The sequence below is a fragment of the Gigantopelta aegis genome, unplaced genomic scaffold, assembly GCF_016097555.1.
Source record: "Gigantopelta aegis isolate Gae_Host unplaced genomic scaffold, Gae_host_genome ctg4470_pilon_pilon, whole genome shotgun sequence".
NCBI classification, from domain to species: domain Eukaryota; kingdom Metazoa; phylum Mollusca; class Gastropoda; order Neomphalida; family Peltospiridae; genus Gigantopelta; species Gigantopelta aegis.
The window spans coordinates 8290-18000 of record NW_024533881.1 but is presented as its reverse complement, the minus strand read 5'-3'; the positions used below and the strand labels follow the sequence as shown (position 1 = coordinate 18000).

General features: G+C 33.7%; 1 non-coding gene across 1 annotated transcript; it reads right to left on the bottom strand.

The window, feature by feature from the left end:
• Positions 1-1675: 1675 nt before the first annotated feature.
• LOC121392772 lies at positions 1676-1764 on the bottom strand. Its single transcript, XR_005960541.1, has one exon. It is a non-coding gene; the product is annotated as a small nucleolar RNA snR60/Z15/Z230/Z193/J17 (small nucleolar RNA).
• Positions 1765-9711: the final 7947 nt, after the last annotated feature.

Here is a 9711-nt window from a genome sequence, read left to right as displayed (position 1 = left end):
ACTAGCAATACATCTCAACCATCTTTTCGAGTAACTTTCAAAGTTAGTTTTAATCAAGTTTGTGTTCATACACACAATCATTGTGTAGACATACGTTTAGCAAAAATAACTAAACTGTATTAAGAAAAGCTTTTAGATGCTAAACTTACTAATGGGTGTTATCATTACAGGAGTATATTGAAGCAAGCAGGAACAAATGATGAAGAGCAAATCAAACTTATTTTAATTCCATTGATACAACGGTGATGGCCAGGTTAGTTATACAAGAGTTGGAGGACTTTGGCATTACAATTAGGGTAAGAAAACAATACATCTCAAATAATGATAGAGTTTGTATAGTGCAAATACTACATTACACACAAAGTAATACTCAACACAGAGAAATATATTATATGCAATCTATACATAAAGTGTCTTAACTAATACTGTTTAGTATAGGAAATTGCTTTAATACAGTTACTGTATTTCTTAAATAGAGGTCTCTTCCAGATAGAGGCCAGGTTTGAGGAGGTATCAATTGGAGGCCTGGGTACTCTGAGGCAAATAATAAATAGAGGTCTGGTCTCAAATTGAGGTCTACTGACCATGCCTTTTCCATATCTAGCTGTGTATACTCATGTTTTTCCTATTCCTTATGCCTTCAAAAGTCTAATCGCAAGTCTTCTTTGTTTATTTCAAGCTTACAGCTGTTGACTGTCTAAAGAAAATTATCCACCAAGCTGCTGTAGGAGATTTTAGTGTGAACATATTAGATTAGTGATTGTTGTAATGCCTCCCTAGTTATAATTACTCTGGTATATAGTTACAATTAATACTGTGGGTGATCTTCTAGATAAAGTAGAGTGGTATCATGTTTCATTCGTAGTATTTAGTTTAGTACCTTGATAAAGTTAATGACATTACTGTCTTTATTTCAACTACTTTAACTGTGCTAACATAATCTCTTATTGAAGAATGGTACATGCTGCTACGATGAGATGAAGAAAGAAACATGAAGGACATGCTCAATGAAATGATGAAGGTATTTTATATATTTTTTATAATCAAAATAAATCACTGCTGTGTGGATAGACAAAAACCATGGCCATGTTAGTTTAGAAGAGTTTACACGATATCTTGCTGCCTTGTCACTTTTGGAAGAGCAGCGTATTCTTACAGAAAAGTACTATCCGATATAAATACTATTAGTAGTGTTGTTAATGAAGTGTATATGTTTTATCTATTTTTATATCACCAATTTTGTAATATTGTATATTATTAAGGTATTTGTGTATCATAATAGCATTTCAGTTTATTACCATCTGTTCCCATCTAATCTAACTGAAGAGAAAACATTTCAGTAGTAAAGGTACAAAAATATCCCCCTTTTCTAAGACCCCTCATGTTCAGGAACACAAACCGCTTTGGCAAATGCATGTTTATATACATAATGTGATGTAGAGGGAACAGGATTCATTCTACAGCTAGTCTTTGAGTGAGGGTTCAGTGCAAGGATGCCAATTCTCAGCACAACATAACATGTTAAGAGAGATTCCCAGCTTTATCTTCATCATTACCCTCATTAGGCACAATGTGTGAAACAGGAACGTACCACGACAGGTAATGACCAGTGTGTAGTAAAATGCATCAATATTACATTTTGATTGTCAAATTAACTGCCAATAATTATACATAATGAGAACATCAGATAGGGGCGAAAATAATTTTCTCATGCACTACATTATAGTAGTGTCATTTGAACTATGCAGTCATCATATGTTCTCTATACAAATTACAAGTACTGTGGTTAATCTACTGGTATTAGTCTAGATGCCATATTTTAATTATTATTATAGACTTGGAAACAGGCTTATTATAAAGTATGGCATCAGTTATCCACGTAGTAGATTAACCACATTAAATTACAAAAACATAAGAGTTTTAAAACCCTATAAAAAGAGATAATTAATGTGGATTATAGTAATATAGTTATATAGTAAAGTGAAGGTTAAAAAATTGTGCTGCTGATGGGCACATAAAATTCATTGTCGTCAAATTTTGCCAGATCTTTCCAAGAGATACATAATCATGTGATACAGCATACACCACTTAAAATAAAGGAGAAATAGGCTTGCCTCATAACATATGCAAAACATACAGGACATGCCTGCCACTTCTAAGCCAGCAAACTTGTCAACATGGCAGACCTAGAAACAGAAAAGACGACAATTACTATGATATAGTACACTTCTGCTATATTAGTATATCAGATATTGATAGATAAAATCAGAGTATATAAATTTTTCTCAGTTGTCCCTATCAAAGTCATCATTTACTCTGCAACAAACTTTTACCTACCACTCTACCTCACGTCACATGGGAATGAGTGATTTACGAGCATGCGCATTGTACCTATTTTCAAATGGAAGGTGGAGTCAGAGTAATGCAGGCTTATGACTATTTTTGCGATAAAGCCTTTTATGGCGGTTGATGAAACTTCGAATGTAATAATGATGGGAACTCCCCAAACATTAGTTTACAAACTGGTTACACTATCTCTTGTTGATGTCTCTAGCTCAGAACTACGGAACCAAAGATTTCTCCACTAACCACAACCTACTACTCTTTTCTCCTCCTTAGATACCTCCTCTGCCTTTTGATTCATTGCCAGAGAATAGTTCATTAGAGCTACTCACTACCTCTCCAACGCCCTCCTTCGGTATTTCAGACACGACAAGCATGCAACTTTATCGATGTTACAAAAATAACTCTCCTTCGAATACAGAGAATGTTATATCTCCTAACCTTATAACAGAGGAGAAGTTTAGTGTGCAACATTGATAGATAATGTGAGCAAACCTGTGTTTTCATGAAGATACATCTGTTAGTACAAGTGAATTTGCTGAACCGTAAATCTATCAATGGACATTTAAGTAGTAGAAATACTCGTCTCTACTAGTATAGCAGACGTAGCACCTTCTGATCTTCAACTTGTATCCACTAATGAAGTCAGAGAGCTTGTGGTGATAGGTGATGAATTACAGGTAGGAGCTGATTATGTCATTGATGAACTAGACAATGATGAAACTATGGATGAAGAAGAGGATGGATGGCCAGGACTGATTTTCCTTTCTATAAATATACGAAGATACTACATCTAGTGTACCAAGCACCAGAAAACGAGAGATTAATGATGAAGAATTTGAGCAGATTAGTAGTTCAAAGTCTGAAGTCAAACGACGGAAGGTATCTAAGGAAAGACAAGATTCTAATGTAGGACTTCCTAATCCTTTGACTACGAACTATTGGAGTTGAGTTACAAGAGCAATGATGGAAAGTCTAAAGGAAAGGAACCACTCATTCATCCACAAAGCAGGTCTTCAAAACTGGCAAAAAAAATCAATCTCAGATTGAACAGACAACAAGAAAGAAATTTCTTCAACCTGTTACTTTCTGATGAATATAATCAATTAGACTATGAATCATGTTCAGTCGATTTCTACAGAAATGGATCATGGGTCTCAGCAAATTCTACCAAACAAATGGATTCAGAGCCTATATTTACTGAAGATGACACAAACCTTAACCTCCTAAGTCTCAGTCTGATACTGATACTACCAAAGAAGATGAAGTTATTATTAATGAAGATGACAAACAAATAGAACATGAATCACAGTCTTTTGTTGCTGGAGAGTATCAACAATTAAATCATGATCCTGCTGCTAGTGAAGAGTCTGTAGAAATGGAGGCTGAAGCTCATCATGCATTTGCTAGGATAATGAAGACCATCACCTGTACAACATACAAGAGTGATCTAATGATATCTGATAGTCAAGAAATTATACTTAATGATACTTGGTTATCACAGGATACACAAACTTTGCAAAATCACGATGTGGTACAAGAAAGTGATTTGGAGGAGTCCGCTTATCCTGATGAAGAACAAATGAGCATCCTTACAAATATGAAAGATTGGACTTATGAAGACAAAGACTTTGAAGTTGTATCACTGGGCTATTACACGGACGAAGTTATAATGACAACAAAGTCGCTTCTGAGATTGTGGGCATCTATTTTGAGGAGGTGACTTACGATGATGATGGGAGTTCCATCATTTTATCACCATTATGTTATGCCTTCTTATCAAAATGAGTCTCATGCAGAAGAGACTGACGAGTCACGAGAGGATCTCTAACATCACATCAAACAGAATCCTGGCAATTGGTGGGTGCTAGTGATATTGAAGATGGTATGTTACTAGTTACTATTGTGTATGGTATACTATCTTTCTGTTAGAACCTGATGAAATTGATAGAGAATTACTTCAAGTGCTATTGCTACTGGTAATGATAGCCTTGATTCATCGTCTCCTACACATTCGCCAAAAATTGTATAGCATCTGATAATGAAGAATATCTTAACATGGAAGGAGAGGTAATTTTAAAAATGGACACGAAAATAAATGTACATAATTTTTAATTCTATTAGGACCAGTCCTTCAAGAACCAGAATATACAGAGGATGAAATGAATCAGCAAGATGACAATATGGAAGGTGCTCACAGCCCCACCCATTCATCAGTCACTCAGACACAAATACCAAACATGCACCCTGATATCGCATCAATTATTCAATCATTCTGGGTATCACGTGCACTCCGAACAAGCAAATAAAAGATCTATTAAATAAAAAGAGATTTATAATTATTCTGATATTATTTTCAATATCTAACTTATAAAAAATCCCCAGACCCATTTTATCAATAATATTGGTCCCAGTTGTAACCTCCTTCAGGAGTCAAAATCCCAGTCAATAATAAAATTACATCAACAATCCACCAGACTCCTATCCCCCCAATGTTAACAATTTAGCTACTCCTAAACAGCAGTAACCTAAACAAAATCTGTCCACTCCTAAACAGACCCAGAAATACTGAGAAGAGCATAATGTCGGGAAATAGAGTCCTTTGTATCTATATGAGTAATACTGAGATATATAACAGATAATATAATAGATAATGAATTTGTTATATTTTTTGATATTACATTTTTTATGTCAAATTAAAATCGAAGGAATTTGTTTGATAATTAAAATAATCAATTAAATTTTTGCATCTATAAAAATGAAAAAGGAGAATTGGCAAATTTCAAATTTGACATTAAACTTGTGATCTGTCTGATCAATAATTCAATACTGAATGAAAGAAGGTTTTGTATATTGATAGTTATTTATGTTGTCATGAAACACATAAAGTTTGACTTACTAACACAAGGGACATTTTTCTTTATAAAGGTTTGTTGCCATAAAATTCTACCTCCATCAGTGTTGTAAATATACTGATGTTGTCTCAACATCATCAAAATATTGATTCCAAACTAGAGGGAAATTTATAAGTACAAATATACACACACAAAAACATAAGCCATCTCAACATTTTCAACAATAGCCTATGGTATCATTATCTGTTGAATTACGCTCATCTATTGATCGAGGGTCATCACTTCGTAGTAAAACGTCAGGACTTAAGAAAAAGATATATAAACAAATGAGGATATGTTTGAATATAATACTAACAGCAAACAACAGAGAAACTTTGGGACTGAGTGGATTGTAGTCAGAAAAACTACTATACACATCGTCACAGTGTCACTATTAGTTAAGTTAGAGAGTATCCTTTTGTACAAAACAAAAGTAACAGCGAGAGAACGAAAAAAAAGAACTACTTGCTGACATAAATTAGTTGCCACACCTTCAAGTTCTTGGCCAACATACTCAGCATGAATCCATGTGCCAATCACCCATTAGAAGAAACAGATGTCTTCTTCCAGATTTTCTAGAGGGTTAAGAACACTCCAGAATATGGGGAGAGGTGTATATTCAAGAAAGAAATAGTGGGCAGGCACAAATCTAGTGGTATCAGTTCCTGTAGCTCACGTTATTAGCCAACACGAACGGTGGTAGACGTTGTGGACTGGTGTCTGTTGAAAGAAATGTAAGAACATAAATACTATAGAATAGTAATCACTAACACTTATATAGTTCTGTATAATGGACTTGTTGGTGGTTATAGAAATGAATTAAGTGGGAGGGAATACATAAGTAGGACACATGCTGTACATTCAGCCCAGTCAAAATTAAGATTTCAAATCTTCTTCATAATATTGGTTAATAAATGAGTATTTAGTAGAGTGGCTAATAAGGTGAACTGAAATTGAGACTTATAGTAGGTAATGTACTCTGTATTTGAAAGCAACGTGTTCCGTATAGCTAGCTAGGAAGCTAATAGTGGTTACAAACAAAATAGTTTGCAACATTGGAACAATAGCTTCTAACCCTAAAGTCTAAAAATGTGGGAAACATTGGTGTATATATGTTAATCAATTATTTAGGAAATCTTCAAAAAATGTAGTCATTGCAAGTTTGTGCGCTACTGTAACAGAGCATGTCAGGTTAGTATGAGAACCAACTTTTTATTTTATAATTAGGACTAGAGATCTGATTGGCCATTCATAAAATGGAATGTAAAGATATCGCTCGTATAAGTCCTAAGTACCAAATACTACCATCAGATTAATTATGAGATTACTGTGAAGAAAAGAATTGACAACTCAAAATAGTAAGTGTTGTAACTTGTGACAAATTGATTTGCTTCTACTAGTCTTTACCAAATGGTGCTGAAAAATGGGAAATGATGTTCTTACTACACGTAAATTAGTCAGAATGTCTACTAATTGTCTCTAATATATTATTATGCACTCACGTTATAATGAGGAATTGAAAACAGTTACTAGCAGAGCAAGTGTTTGGGGCTAAATTACTCATGACAGATGGTATGAGTTTGATATTGAGTTAGCCTTCAAGACAGCATGTAAAGTTAGTGCTTGTTATACTGGAACAAATAATTGATTTTTATTAGATAATGAGTAATTGTTTTAGTATATTAGACTGGGAATGAACAGCATTGGAAGTGGCATTTATATAGTGTTAGTTTATATGTTATTATTGCCCCATACTACGACTCTCTTTATAGTCCAGCCTTGCTAAATACATTCTTGTGATCCTAATTGTATTGCAAACATTTGATGGATATCAAAATGAAAATCAGAACAGTACAAGATGTTCCATCTGGTGACCAAGTGAGCCTCTAATTTGTGGCTAACATATCTCACATTTTTTAGTTATTGTGAGTACACAGATCTGTTAGATACTAACGAAAGACGAAAAAACATTTACAGAAATATATTTGTTTACTTGGTGTTGTCCTCGATATGTTCAGATGAAGATACAGAGAGCTTAGACTCCTTGCTCTCAAGAAACTGTTACAAGGTAAATTGATCAATACACTCCAGAATAGTATAATTGACGTGATGATATGATGTATGACATATTGTGTGGTGTGTGTGTCGTGGTAAACATAGATAGTTAATTTGATATGATGATGTGATGTATGATCTAGTTTTGTACGTGTGTGTCTTTATAAACATCAATTATTCTCATTTTGAGTTAGGGCTAACAGACAAAGACACTAAAACAATTATTGAAGAAGGATTCCAACAATTAGATGAAGTAGAAAAACTTTAAAAAGAATAATGATATCTATTCCACTACAATATATAATAATTTAATTGTATTATTTTATTCTTTAACTACAATGTTTACAATGGACATTACTAGTAATATTACTACTAAACTATTTGAAAGATAACGAGAGACACTTCTGGAGACAAGAATGTTCTAATTATGAAAAATGAGAATAGGAATGTCTAATGGATGCTCATATAGGTATACACAAACCTGTAAAACTGGTTTATCATTTGTTGATTTATAGAACTTGGTGCAGTGGAAAGAAGCACTTGAAGAAGCTAGAGCTTTAAAAGATCCTTATGATGTGAGTCAGTTATTTGTTGATTTAATTGTTAATGTTTTATTTCTGTTAGATATTTTACTCACATAGAATCCGTTTCTTGGACTACATTTGTTTAAAATGACCAAATCATTCAAAACAAGTTTCAGATGAAACATCACATCTTCAAGAATCAATGAAACTTGTAGATAGAGTAAGTAACATATTATATAACTTGTAAGTACAATATATTGATTATTATCACAGGCAATTGGTTATATTGAGTATTACACATGGAAGTGAGATTCAATAGTGGAAGAAGGCAAAAATATCCTTATGATACAAATAGGGAACTAACAAGAAAGAGATAACCAAAGATAATTGTTTCATTAACAATATAAAGTAACTAAACAAATGGTCAGTCTTGAGATACCTCTCTCTCTATTCCAACATATTGAGTTGTTCTGTTGGAACCATATCTATAGGAGTAGTAGTTCTATGACTGTATATATTCGGATCATTAGTGACTCAGAATAATCAAAAAACCATTCATCTCCAGGTTCAATGCTTCCTCTGGCAAAGATTCCAATACGATGGTCTCCCCCTACCAATCATAACTTTAGCAAAACCATTGGGATTAACAGAATGGTTAGCCAAAACGAATCTTGTTTCCCTTACGAGTGGCATCAAAACCACAAAATCTATAAAAGTCATTGTCAAGATTACAGTACATACTAGCATGCTTACCATTATTAAGGTTTTAAATAAAAAACTACACATGTATTTATCATAGACTTCCCCTCTCCTGTCAGCCTCTTCTGGGATATAATCTGTATTTAAATAAATTAGACAATTGTAAAACAGTCTATTTGAGGCAACAAACCTCTCCACAATATTCACTAATAAAATCATTCTTATCTACACCTTCCTTGAAAAGATACCCCAACAGCAACATCAGAAGGAGCCATTAACAGATGCTTTCTCTGACCTCGTTGAATGGCTACATTTTTACATGAAGTGTGCTGTGATTCCAAGTTCTCTCCTATAATTAATGCTGGTATAATAATTAATAGAGACAAAAACTACCAGCACCACAGTAGTACATATATCAGGATCACATTCTTAACAGCTAAGAAACAAGGACAATGTTTTGTATACATGAAGACGACAAGGACAACCTTGGAAATCAGTTAGGACCTGTAATATAGACTCATAAACTATAGTCTAAGATAGATAATACTGACAATCTTGACTGCAGTTACAATAGTTCTCACAAAAATTACGAGAAGAGAAACACAATTTACAGGATTGGTCACAAGGTTTACCAGGATGAAGACAAGGTTGATAATTGAATTGATAAGTAGCTTGACCTCTAATAAAAGATAAATTATGTCATTAGTAGATCTCAATGATGGACAAGAACAATTTAAATGTACAAATCTTTAAGCAATGTGGAAAAATATAAAACATGACATTAGTATTTATAGCAGCTCTCAGTTAACATGTCACTCTTGATTTTTCGGTGATGAAGTGACCATGCTCTATGATCAATGATGTTAATCACATGATATTCATGTGACACAATGTACCTCATGTTTTTCCTATTTTCTCTGTGTCCTATTGTACGAGAAGGACGTTGGTATAATGAAGGGTCAGCTGGGGTAAACTACAAGAATATTATTATACCCTAAAGTGGGAATATGTGTACATCACCAATTGTCATGTGAGACAAGTGCTGTCACATGACCTTTTGACAAGTCTTGGTACGAATGATCTAGCAATGGAACAATAATTATGTCCCAAATATGGGATGTAACATACGGAACAGTGTTACCTCTGACCATTCCAACTTAGGTAAGGCCTCTATTTGTTAGTTCTCATTACTACCT